Source organism: Rhinopithecus roxellana, chromosome 11 (genome assembly GCF_007565055.1).
Source record: "Rhinopithecus roxellana isolate Shanxi Qingling chromosome 11, ASM756505v1, whole genome shotgun sequence".
Taxonomy (NCBI): domain Eukaryota; kingdom Metazoa; phylum Chordata; class Mammalia; order Primates; family Cercopithecidae; genus Rhinopithecus; species Rhinopithecus roxellana.
Genome location: NC_044559.1, coordinates 56,438,401 through 56,452,086, shown reverse-complemented (window position 1 = coordinate 56,452,086; position 13,686 = coordinate 56,438,401). Strand labels below are relative to the sequence as shown.

At 41.2% G+C, this 13,686-nt stretch overlaps 1 protein-coding gene across 1 annotated transcript in view; it reads left to right on the top strand.

Moving 5' to 3' along the window:
- Positions 1 to 13,686, top strand: part of LOC115900458 (partitioning defective 3 homolog) — a 371,816-nt gene that overhangs the window by 57,687 nt on the left and 300,443 nt on the right. The gene's annotated exons all lie outside the window — the stretch shown is intronic.

Genomic DNA, 13,686 nt, shown 5'->3' with positions numbered 1-13,686 from the left:
GTTGAAACCTGTATACCTGATGGCAGTGTGAAAGATTTTGACAGGTAAAGTATTGTGCAAATATGAATAAAGAAATTCCACTCCCCAAAAAATGAAGTGGTTTTAGATTCATAAGTGTTCTCAGCTAATATTTAAAGTAGACAGAAATCAGAAAGTGCAGTAGTATGTGCAGAGCTTTTCACATGATATTAAAAATTAAGCTGTAAGACAGTTTCTCTCTTATTCCACATGCGGAATAAAGTGACTTGTAAAATGCCATGGTGGGTGCCTTTATTCAACAGTCCTCTTTCAGTAGTATTTTTACACTAACACGCACATTATGCTGGCTGAAATCCTTGTGTTTAGCATGTCGCCTGCTGAAAATAATTCTGCCTTGGCCTTGGGTGAGGTGCTGTTGAATTGGCTGCCTCAAATTGTCCCTCTCATTTCCTGTTTTATATGAATACTTTTTCTTTGCTCTCTTTTCACTTGCTTAAAATCGTAATGTTTGATTGCTGCGTGTGTCATCCTTCAGTAAAATGTTTGAGATGGAAAGTCCTAGAAGCTTCTTTTTCCCTTTTGCTGATGCGTTGAGTAGATGTTAGTCACTTTTGGAAATACTCTGGGTGGTTCTAGCTAAAATGTGATGTTCTACTTTAGCAAGGCCACTTGTGAAACAGTTCTCAAGAGCACAGTGTATCTAGTAGGTGCTTACTCATTGATTAAGTATTACGTACATTGTTTTTCTTCTAATGTGATAGGACCATTTAGGACCTAAGTTTAAAGATTTACAAGTGTGAATAAAATCTGTTGCAAAACCTATTCTGACCCAGTTTTCTATGACATAGTACATTTCTTTGGTTCCTATTAGAAAAAAAAAAAAAAGAAAAAAAAAAGTGCTTCATATCCAGTGTTCATTGATTTGTATCTATTGTCAGTATTGAGTTTTTTTTTTTTTTTTTTTTTTTTTTTTTTTTGTCTTTTAAAAAAGTTTCAGTGTTGAGTTTTGATTACTGGAAGCCATTTAATTTTGTCTTCATTTATTTTAGTTTTCATTTGTCTTCAGTTCCTATGATACTGTAGCTTTTTCCTCCCGCCTCTTTCTGTTCTTGTGCAGCAGAAATCATCCTCCATGTCATAGCCTTTGTTTGCATAACCTGTTCTGTCTGACACAACTATCTATCATGACCCAATTTAGCCGTTTCGGTCACACCCAGTATAATTTATACCATGGGGGAATTTCCTGTGCTGTTAAACCTTCCTTGTCACCCGTCACCAACTTAAGGAGCTTCCAGGTGTGCCCTTTCATAGGGTGGGCTTGGACTTTTCTAGTTCTTGCATTTTAGGTGGGAGCTGTTCTTAGGAATTTTTTTCTTCTGTGAATGAGTAAAGTGAAATTAATCCAAACTCAGTGCTTCCAGGATTAAAACACATTTCCATATTACACTATCTGTAAGTTGAAGGGCCTTATGCTTGAGTGCCCCAACTAGAAAATGACTCATCATGAGGTGTCCTTCTGTAGAGAGTGTGATGTGATAGAGGAAGAAGGAAATTGTGGGCGACACAGTGACTTCCCAGTGACAGTTCACTTGCCTCTCCTAATATCTTTCATTCCAAAGCTGCTCTTCTGCAGATGGCTTTCAGACATAGTGTGGTGGAGTGGAAAGACTTTGGAATAATGCTCTGCCACTTTCTAGCTGTGTTATCTGGAAAAATTGCTTACCTCTCCCTGAACCGTGGTTTCCTTATCTATAAAATGGGGAGCATACTACCTTTCTTGAAGGGATTTGTTAAAAAGAATGTGTAAAATAACATATAGCAATGGCATGTGGAAATTGTTGGGTACTCCAAAAAAGTTGATGTGATTTTAAAACTTTTTCTTTACTCAGCTAATGTTTATCCTAGCTTTTCTTGTGTCAGTACTACGCCCTGATTGCATGAGGTTTTCGTAAAGTGGCCCATGTAGATAATTGCAGCATTTTCTAGCATTTCATAGTTTAGGCCGATATTGGATTACAGAGTGAATACTTTGAGTGCTTGCAAAAGGGTCAGGAACAGATGCATTTTTTAGGAGTAAATATCAAAGTCTGCCAATAAGGAAGCTGGTTTAGGAAATTAAATTTTATACCTAAACATTTTATGTCTACAATTGTGGGTTTATCTAGACGAGAGGATAATTTTAGAATAGTATACTGAAGCATCATCAGCAGAGCCCCTCCGGTTCAAGGACAGAATGAGGCATCGTTTACTCTGAATTTTATGACCGGTGGCAGAAAAATGTGTCACTGATGAGGTTAACTGGGGACCAGAATCCTGGGCATGGTCCTAGCTGGCAAGAGTAGAATTTGCAATTGTTTTCAGGAGGTGTTTTCTTTTTTCTTTTCTTTTCTTTTTTTTTTCTTCTTGGAGACAGGGTCTCACTCTGTTGCCCAGGCTGAAGTGCGGTGGCACTATCTTGGCTCACTGCAACTTCTGCCTCCATGGTTCAAGAGATTCTCCCACCTGAGCCTCCCAAGTAGCTGGGATTACAGGTGTGAGCCACCGTGTTTGGCTAATTTTTTTGTATTTTTAGTAGAGACATGGTTTTGCCATGTTGGTTGGCCAGGCTGGTCTTGAACTCCTGCCCTCAAGTGATCTGCCTGCCTTGGCCTCCAAAAATGTTGGGATTACAGGCATGAGCCCCTGCACCCGGCCAGGACATGTTTCCTTAAAGACAATTTAAGAGTCAGGAAGTGGAAAAGGAAAGACACGTAGATGAAGGACAGGCTGTAGCATGTCACACCTCACAGTTATTTGCAACTTTCTGTTAACTAGATACTGTGTTAGATGAGAATGAGAGCTTAATTTTTTTTTTTTTTTTTTTTTTTTTTTTAGTGCTGACTAATAATTATAATTTTCAGTCATGATCACTGGGTTTGAACCTCCTGTGCAGATATTTTGGAAATATGTATTTAGATGTGAGGAAGTTCTAATATAAATGAAGGCTCAAAGTAAAGAAAAAGATGCAAAATGCTGTCATAGACATCGAAAATAGATTTGGATAAAAAACATTGCACCTACCAGAGGAATCAGAGAGAAATTTTTTCCCACAAATATTCAAGACGTTATGTTATTTATCTTATTTAGAACTTTAGAACCTTTCTTTTAGGGGAATGACAGTATCTTTTGGTGATTTGAGTCTAAAATTTAAAACTAAGATTCATGCAGAAAAGTAAAAGAATAAAATTTTCGGAGAAGAAAGCAGTGGTTGAGAATCTGTTAGCAGTGTTCCCTTTTGTCTTTTCAGCCTGTTCACCAGGAACTTGGAGCTTTGCACTGTGATTATTTTATTGGTTCAAAGGACAGAAATTGTCTTTAAAATGATGAATGGCTCTGATTAGGTGTGGCAGTTCACACCTGTAATCCCAGCACTGAAGGAGGCTGAGGTGGAAAGATTGCTTGATGCCAGCAGTTTGAGGCCAGCTTGGGCAACATAGTGAGACCCCATCTCTATAAAAAGTAAAAAAAACTAGTCAACTGTGATGGTGCGTGCCTGTAGTCCCAGCTACTCGAGGCTGAGGCAGGAAGATCACTTGAGCTCAGGCGTTCAAGGCTACCACTACACCACAGCCTAGGCAATAGAGCTGACTTTTTTTTTTTTTTTTTTTTTTTTAAAAGGGTGCATTTTTTTGCTGGCAGGAGATGAGGGGAGGGTGAGGGGTTTTGCCCACCTGTACAGTGATATCAACCCAGATTTGCATCCTAGTCCCTTTGCTGGTTTTGTTTAACATCTTATTGTGAGTTTGGTGCTCCTGTTTGAGCCCAGAGTAAAGGACCATGGACATCTCCATGATTGTGGGGAAGCTCTTAGTTCCCAGGACTAGAGCAAGTGGCACCAGTAAGTACAATTCTCAGATACGGCGGCCTTTGAAGCAGGTAAGCACAGCCTGTCTTGGGCCTTAACATTAATGCCTATCTTGTTGATTTGTCATTATCATTTTAGTTTTGTAATTGGTTGATTGAGACAGAAAGAGAAAAATGGCAAAAAAGCATGTTATATATGCTTAGGATGGAATGTTTTCTTTTTCCCATTCCTCATCTCAATTCCCAGTTTAATGCTAAATCTTTGAGTGTCCATATCCTTGAGGAGAGACTATTCTGACTGTTCTTGGAAATCACTTGATGAGAAAACTGCTGAGAAGCAGATCAGATGCCAGCATCAGAGGTCAGTTTAGGTTATCTGTTAACTACAAGCAGATCCAGATCCTAGTAGCACTGAGCATAGAACATCACCAAGTTATGTCCTCCCAAGTTGCTGGTTGAGCCTCATGAAGGGAGGATTTGCTGTGGTAGGGCGTACCCTTGCACCTGGGCTCTTGTGATCAGCCCAGCAATTATTTTTCTGTTATTTTTTTTGAGACAGGGCTGGATTACAGGCGCATGCCACCACGCCCAGCTATTTTTTTTTTTCTTCAATTTTTAGTAGAGACGGGGTTTCACCATGTTGGCCAGACTGGTTTTGAGCTCCTGACCTCAAGTGATCTGTCCGCCTCAGCCTCCCGAAATGCTGGGATCGCAGGTGTGAGCCACCACGCCCAGCCTCGGCCCAGCAATTCTTCCTGAAGCTGTCCGTCATCCTTTGCCTCAGTGAAAATGTTGTTTTTTGGCTCATTCTGCCTGTTTTAAGGACCTTGGAAAAATGACAGTCTCACATTGACCAAAATGTTGCATTTGCTCGTGAGTTCTAAGGACTTCTTACACACAGTCTTGCATCCTTATGGTCAAGGATGTAGGTCTCTGCTTGTAAGCCCCATCTCATGTTCTCATCACTGTTGACATCATGGCTTTAGCTGAAGTGTCTCTTTCTGTTATTAGTTACTCATAAATGTCAGTTATTAACAGGAGGAAGGTTATTCTTCTGAGAATTATTTCTGATGAGGTATTTGTATGTGTGTAGTTTAAGTCGGGATTGTCTGTAATCCAACACAGTCTGAAATAGTTTTTGGAGGTTGGCATAGTTTCATTTCACCTTGTCCAATTTGTTCAGAGAAGCCTAGAATTTGTACACATTAGTAAAAGAAAGAAAAAATCTGCCTGATGTAAAAATTAGTAGCTTTTAACAATTGTATCTATGATATGAAAAGGAGAGATTTGTTGCAAAAAAAGACCCTCTATCAATAAAGTATTTGAGTATGTCCTGTGTAGCCATGTGGATGTGTACAGGATACGTAAATGTAAAATGTGATTCTTGCTTTTAAAGAACTTGCTTATTTGGGGAAGTACAAGATAAGACACATGATGTTCCTAAGACAGGGGTTGTAGAAAGAGCTACTTATGACTTGAAAGTGTTTTTATTGGTAAGGTAAATAGATGCTTATATGTTTCTCAATAAATTAATCTAGCAGGATAAAAAATTCCAGGCCAGGCATGGTGGTTCATGCCTGTAATCCCAGCACTTCGGAAGGCTGAGGCAAGAGGATTGCTTGAGGCCAGGAGTTCAAATCCAGCCTGGATAACATAGCAAGATCCCATCTCTACAAAAAGTAAAATTAGCCAAATATGGTGGCATGTGCCTATAGTCCCAGCTATTCAGGAGGCTGAGACGAGAGAATCACCTGATCCAGGAGGCTGAGGCTGCAGTGAGCTATGACTGCATCAGTGCACTCCAGCCTGGGCATCAAGGAGATGATGTCTCTAAGAAAAACAAAACCCAAATTCCATATGTCATCTGATCTGCAATGACTATTTTTGTTTTTTCTACATTATCATAAAAAACAGTTATTCAGGGGAAGTCACTTTAAAAGTATCCTAGATGAGAACTGTGTGCTCCTTTTTGTTTTAAGGTTGTGTTTTCTCCCTTGTCCTTTCCCCGACTCCCTGCATACTTTGAGATGGCCTCTGCAGCCCCGGCTTTTGTGTGGCATGCTCTTCCTGTCTCTGATTCTCTGCTTCTCTCCATGCCTGGATTTGCTAGTCTAGAGATACAAGAAGTTTTGAAACCAGTATCCTCTTGGATTTTATTAATTAAACATCTGCATGTCCAGAATTCACACAGCCCTCTGCCATGTCCTCCAGGATTGGGCTACTGGGAGGATATTTTTTTATCAATAAGCGGGCTAAATATTTATTTTTATCCCACTGGGTGGTTTCACAGGCATCAGCAAAATACAAAATTGCATTATTCACCAGAGCATGAGCTACTTTCTGTGTTATCCATGTGTCAAGGTCTTTAGAAATATTTGTGTGGGCCTTTGCCACGTTAAATGGCTGTATCCCAAGGCTTCATTTGTGGTGGTCTAGTCTTCTGTAGGATAATAGTAAGGACGAAATGAATTGGTGTCTTCCAATAGTCAGATGTGGCACACAGGGCTCAGGGCTGGCACCAGACATCTCCCTGTTCTTCGAGGTTTGCCTGGAGCTTATTTGCCAGCTTCTCCAGGGGTGTCGGCAGCTCTTAGTTTGCTTTTCCATTTGTCAGTCCAAATGCCCCTGGGGCGTGGATAGAGTGTCATCCCATTTGGCTCCTCATGGGGGCATGTATAAAGAAGAGAGACTTCGTTTGTACACACAGCAGTCAGGACCCCTGCTGGAGCTGGAGAATCGAGGTGCTTTTCGGACCAATCCTGAGGCCCTGTCCTTGGAACTGAAACAACAGGCTGAGGTGACTGACGTGCATTAAGGAGGAGGCTTTCGCCTGCTGCCCTGGCTGTTTTCTTCCATTAGAAAACATCTCATGAATGGAGCATTTGGAAAAACAGATAGTGTTAGAAAAAGAAAAAGAATTTCCACTATGACTTTGAGACCAATTTCTGTAATTGTTTTGGTAGGGTAAGGATAGGCTTTCTTGAAACACTACCCTTTAGCTAAGGTATTCGCAGACAGCACCTGCCTCTGCATATGGAGATCATAACCCCACACCAAAGGACTGTCTTCTGGTAATTACCAAATTCCCATCTTTCCACTTTCAGTTGTGTGGCCGGTAATAGTGTCCCCCTTCTGATATGAGTCATAGCATGCAACATGCACTGCAAAATGCATTTGCATTTTGCTTGAATATTTTGCAAAGAGATTCCATTGAATTGAGAGGCAGCAAGTATTTGATGTAATGATTACACTTGATCACACAAAACACTTCACAGTGCCATGACTGGTCTTCATAGCAGTCAGCTCTTGACTTCGCTTCCTCCCTGCCCCCGACAAGAATGTTAGCTGTTGCTGTGGCTTCAGGAGCATTTAAATGTCTTAAAACTTATAAATAATATAAAAGGCTGACTGTGTCAGCAGTGCAGTAGTCAGTGCATAATGCCAAATTGGTGGTGATGTCTGCACAACATGCTGACTTGAATAAGTTGTTTTCAAGTTGTCTCATTAATGTTTGAACTGGGGATGGGACAGAGATAGCCTTTATCACACACTTCTTTCTAATTTTTATCTTACTTTTTTTGAGCTAAAGGCAAAAAGAATGCACATGCTAGTTTAATGTGATTAGAAAATGAGTTGTTCCCTGGTGAACTTGACCCACCAGTATGTGATGGTTTTGCAGCAGCCTTAGCAGCTGGGTTTTTCTCATCTCACAGAAACTCCCCCCACAGAAATACATTGTTATCTATAAGACAATATGACTAAATTATCATGTACTGAGAAAAGCATTAGGTTAACAAATTAGGAAAACTATGTCTTAGATGTACAACCAACTTTACTCCCTGTTCTCTGGTGGGCAGGCCTATACAAGCCTACTCAAAGTTTGAGGAAGCTGAGAGGCCAAAGAAAGAGGCTCACAATTCCAGTTTCTCATAAAGAAATGTTTAGGTTAAGGTGAGGTGGCCTAGCTTGGTAATCCCAGCACTTTGGGAGGCCAAGGCTGGAGGATCACTTGAGGCCAGGAGTTTGAGACCAGCCAGGGCAGCATAGCAAGACCTCATCTCTGTTAAAAAACAAAAATAAAACAAAACAAAAAAACTAGATGGGCATGGTGACATACACATGTGGTCCCAGCTACTTGGGGGGCTGAGGTGGGAGGATTGCTTGAGCCTGGGAAGTCGAGGCTGCAGTGAGGTATGATGGCCCCACAACACTCTAGCCTGGGTCATAGAGCGAGACCCCATCTCAAAAAAAGAGAGAAACATTTAATTGGGACTTAGGAACAGAAGCCATGCCTGTGTCTCTGCACTACCCCCAGACCCAGGGCTGATACGCTGTGGGGAAAGGGTGACTCTGAAGGGATGTGTAGGACAATTAAAGTACTATAATGTCAAGGTTGTTTGACCTCTGGGCAGTGGCAGCTCTTGCAGTAGATAAACGGGAAATCTTAGAGGACTTCCCAGAACTGGGGTTAATTGGAAGTCAGCATGGTGGATTAATATCCAAGATGGAGTTGCTTTGGCCACTGCACCTCTCTGTCTTATAAGCACAGAGTATCAAGATAATTGTTATTTTGACACAAATCATCAGCACAGCAACCAATTCCATTTGTTAGGTAATTATGCACCAAGTGTGAGACTATTTTTTTTTTATTACATTTAATACTTATAACAACTCAGTTGAGGGTATTATCCCTATTTTGCAGCTGAATGGATGGACTTAATGGGAGATAAGCAGCTTCCCTGAGACACATCAACAACTGTGTGGAAGTGACGCGTGTGAATCTGGTTCTGTCTGTTGGCAAAACTTGAACTGATTTCTATGCCTTCCACTCCTAATATACAGTGCAAGAGAGTATAAATAAGAAATATTCTTATGTCCTCTGGGCGTGGTGGCTCACGCCTGTAATCCCAGCACTTTGGGAGGGTGAGGTAGGCAGATCGCTTGAGGTCAGGAATTCTAGACCAGCCTGGCCAACATGGCAAAAACCCATCTCTACTAAAAATACAAAAACTAGCTGAGCGTGGTGGTGTGTGCCTGTAATCCCAGCGACTCAGGAGGCCGAGGCAGGAGAATCTCTTGAACCCAGGAGGCGGAGGTTGCAGTGAGCTAAGATGGTGCCACTGCACTCCAGCCTGAGCAACAGAGTGAGACTCCGTCTCAAAAATAAATTAAAATAAAATAAAAATAAACATTATGTCACTACCAAGAATAATCCAAATTAACATTAAAATGCTTTAACATTTATAAAAATTAGTTCAGAGAAGAAATAAGGCTCCCTGCCTCTAACTCCTCACTCCTGTCCTGTAAATGTAAACATGTGAATTGTGCCTTCTGTGTAGCTTTCCTGTATTCTCTAATCTTAGGGTGTGTGTGTGCATGTGTGTGTGTGTGTGTGTGTGAGAGAGAGAGAGAGAGAGAGGTTGAAAGAGAGAAAGAGGATGTAACTGTAATGTTGGTACTACAAGTGTGTCTGTAGCTTTCTAGAAATGGAATTTCTTCATCATTTTATTTTAAAAATAATCATTCTTTTCTGCTTTTGCTTGAAATGTCCTGTTTTCCATAGATTAATATATGTTTGACTTTTTTGAATTATATATACTGTTTTATTTGTTTTTTCTCTTTTTCTGTTTTCAATCCCAAGCTGTTTTTAATTCTAAAAAGGTACTTTCATATTGTTTTTTGTTTTCATAATTTTTGTGGATTTTCTGCTTTTATTTTCCAAGCTTATGACTTTGACTCATTTTGCCAAAGTGGACCCATCCCATGAAAACAACACAAATTCTGTTAATTTTTAAATTGAGACTGTGTGTGTCTGTGTGTGCTTTTTTTCAGAGGGGGTCTCATTCTGTTGCTGAGGCTGGAGTGCAGCGGTGCCATCTCGGCTTATTGCAACCTTCGCCTCTTGGGCTCAAGGGATCCTCCCACCTCCTCCTGAGTAGCTGGGACCACAGGCGCACACCACCACGTCTGGCTAACTTTTTGTATTTTTAGTAGAGATGGGGTTTCACCATGTTGCCGAGGCTGGTCTGAAACTCCTGAACTCAAGTGATCTGCCCTCCTGCCTCTCAAAGTGCTGAGATTACAGGTGTGAGCCCCACTGCGCCTGGCCTTATGTATTATTTTAGGAGGGAATTGACATCTTTCACGTAGTTACTTCTAACTATCCAAGAAATACATATATCCAGCAATACATATTAAATGCTGTTCCACTTGTCTTCTTTTTTGTCACTTTTTAAAGTTCTGTATGCGTCATATAAGTTCTATATGTTTGCTGAGTATTTCCCAGGGATTTAAACTTTACATTGCTATTTTCAGTTTTTTCTTATTGTGTCTTTTAAACTGGTTATAGTTTATTTATAGTTTATTATTTTATTATATATTTTTTATAAACTTCATTTTTATAACCTTCAAAACTAAGAATCCTCGTAGTTGTATATTAATTCAAGTTATTTTCTTGGGTTTTCTGGGTATGCAGTTTTATTGTGTGCAAATAGTAACGTTGCCCCCTTTCTGTATTTGTAGCAAACATTTATTTCTCTGTTTAATTGCACTGGCTAGCATTTCCAGAATACTGTGAAATAATCGTGGTGTTAGGAAGCATCTAACTACATGCTAGACTTCATCATAATGATTTTTGGTGTCAGGACATCAAGGTCTACCATAAGAACATGTGACTGCTATATTTGTAATTTTGGAAACAGATAAAGGGAAAATAAAAGTAAAAGTATATGAAGTGAAGTAAGAGAATAGGACTAGAATTTGGAATGTACATAATGGACAAATCTAGTGGGAGGAAATTGAAGTCAGTCCCCAGGTTGATGGGTGATGCTGCATGCCGTTAGTATTTAACAGCCAGTTGTGCTTCCGGTCTGACAGGTGCTAAAAAGATAAGGAAGGTAACATCCACTGTGAAGGGCCTGTGGCCCGGGGGCACGCTGCGTGTTGATGAGTACAAATGAGGGGAACATCCTTACTGATTAGTGCAGTGGAAGCCCGAATGTTGTGTCCTGAGTTACAGTGTCATAGGATTTTATTAGAAGGCACTGTCACCTACCTCTACTGCTGCAGTTCCTGCACCTAGAATGGCCCTTGGCGTGGAGTAGGTGCTCAAGTCTGTCTTCATGAATGAATGAAGCCGCTTCACTGTTCCTTGTGGTTCTTGGCCAGTGTTGTGGAGGAGGCGAGCCAGGGTTTTGCTGGTAGAGAGAGTGGGAGCAGAGGGGGATGCTGCTACTTAAAGAGTTTGCTACAGGGGGTTTGATTCCAGAGTTCAGGGCAAATCTGTTCTATCTGAGGTGTGGAGTGCTTACAGAGGAGCGAGGGGTGGGAGGGGAGGATGTGGAGGTGACTGAGAACAAAGCTTCCTTTCCTTTTTCTTTTTCTTTTTTTGAGACAAAGTCTTGATCTGTTGCTCAGGCTGGAGTGCAGTGGCACGATCTTGGCTCACTGCAACCTGCAACCTCCGCCTCCTGGGCTCAAGTGATTCTAGTGCCTCAGTAGTGCTACTACTCGGTGGTAGTAGTAGTAGCCTCCCGAGTAGCTGGGATTACAGGTGCACGCCACCACATCCAGCTAATTTTGGTATTTTTAGTAGAGACAGGGTTTCACCGTGTCGGACAGGCTGATCTTAAACTCCTGACCTCAAGTGATCTTCCCGCCTCACCCTCCCAAAGTGCTGGAATTACAGGTGTGAGCCACCACACCTGGCCAAGAGCAGAGCTTTCTAAGTGATACAGCATGGAGGGGTTCTGGTGACTGAGATGTGGATTGCAGCCCTTGATGGCTGGCTGACCTAGACACCTCCTCCCACATTTTCTACTTTTTCCATGGTGTTCTGGACAGGAAAGAGGCTTGTCACAGTGGTAACCCCTACGTTCATTCCTGCACTCCCTCTCTGCTCCCTGGCTACCTGGCTTTAGGTCTCCTTGGTTAGGAAACTGTCGTGTGACCACGCCCAGCTACGAGGAGAGCCTGGACCAGTGAAGACAAGATTTTTACTTTTCCAGCCACCGTAGGCAAAGAAAGGCAGGGAGAGAGGGCCTTAGGAGTGGATGCTGAGTCAGCCAATTGCAGTGTCTGCCCCAGAACCATCCTATAAAAGCCATTTTCAAACTTTATTCATTGTATGTGAACATGTTTCAACATCTTTCACAAGTGGCTTTTAAATCGTTGTTAGTCATGGAAGCTTTGATTAGATGCTCTTCTGAGGGAACCTGGCACAATGGGCATACCATGACACCAGCTCTCAGTGACTCAGTTGGAGGGAGTCGGGCTGGGTGTCGTGGAAGCCCCTTGAAGCTCAGTGAAGAGGGTATTGGCAAAGAGTAGTTGAAAATGAGAACTTTTCATTTTTAGTTGAGATAAGATGGCAGTAAAAGTTACCACTATGAGGATTTGATTTTGCATTTAGTGATCCATTTTTGCTTTTCTTTTTTTAAAGTAGGAGAATATGTTTTGAACATTTAGAAATGGCCTCTTTATTGAAATACAAAACCTTGCGTGATTTGGGCTGGTGCTTAGATCCTCAAGAAAAATTTCCACGTGGGAAACGAATTGCCACGTTAGTCTTCTCCAGAGATGCTGTCTGTCTCTAGAGTGGCTGTCTGCAGCCACTGCCACCCCAGTTGCCTTAGAATCGTGACTGGAATGATATTCCTAATTCCTAAAGCTAAAGGGAAAAGAAAAAAAAGCCAAAACAGCAAACCAGTCAGAAAACGTACATTAGATTTTTACATTGATTTCCAGTGTACAAATTTCTGTTCTTTATAATCTTATCAGAAGCCGGTATCTCAGCAGAAGCAGAAGCAAATATCTTTAATTGAAGATATTTGGTTTCTGTGATAAGCAGGGTTTCCAGAAAACCACATAGGAGAGCAGGAACCAATGCTGCTTTCTCTGCCTTCTAATCCCCGCAATGAAGGACTGAGGAGCAGAAATGGGACCCTGAACCCCAACAGCCTGGGTGTCCACTGCAGTAGTCAAGAGTGTCCGGCCTGGGCATGGCTGAAAGATTATTCTCCAGCTGTCTGGAGGGAGATACGGCTCCCTTTTAGTAAAAATGTCACCAAAATTTATTTATGTTTTATGTTATTTCCAATTGATCCATTAGTAGAAGTAAATAAATTCCTGTTTCTCAGAGGAGATTCCTGGAAACCTAGAAACTTAACACAGAAAGGAAATTGGGTATGTACATAGCTGCTCTTTTGAGCGTCTTTCATGATTTTTTATCTTTTAAAAAAGAGTGAAATCAGTGAAGTTGACAATTTTCATTACAGATGCTTGTGATTATTGCTACCTGATATGAAACTAGCTGCAAGTTTGGGCTACTTATGGACATATTTGCAAAAGTACTTAGAATCTTAAATTTGAGACATTTGACTTCCGTAGCTTTAATAAATAAGTTATGTTACTATTTTAAAATAGTTTTAAGAAATTATTATTATATTTAGAGATGAGGTCTTACTCTATTGCCCAGGTTGAGTGCAGCTGGGTGATCATGGCTCACTATAAACTTGAGCTCCTGGGCTCAGGCAATCCTCCTGCCTCAGCCTGCCAAGTAGTGGTGACTCTAGGCTTCTGCTGCCATGCCCGGCTAATTTTTTTTTTTTTAATTTCGTAGAAACAGAATCTCGCTTTGTTGGCCAGGCTGTTCCTGAACTCCTGGCCTCAAGTGATCCTCCTGCTGAGATTACAGGTATGAGTCACTGTTCCCAGTCAATAAATTATTTTTGATAGTAGAGTTATTGTTTAGTGGTTTCTGTGTTTCCTAATTATTTTCTTTTTTCTTTCTCTCTTTTTTTTTTTTTTTTTTTGAGACCGAGTCTCGCTCTGTCGCCCAGGCTGGTGTGCAGTGGCATAATCTCG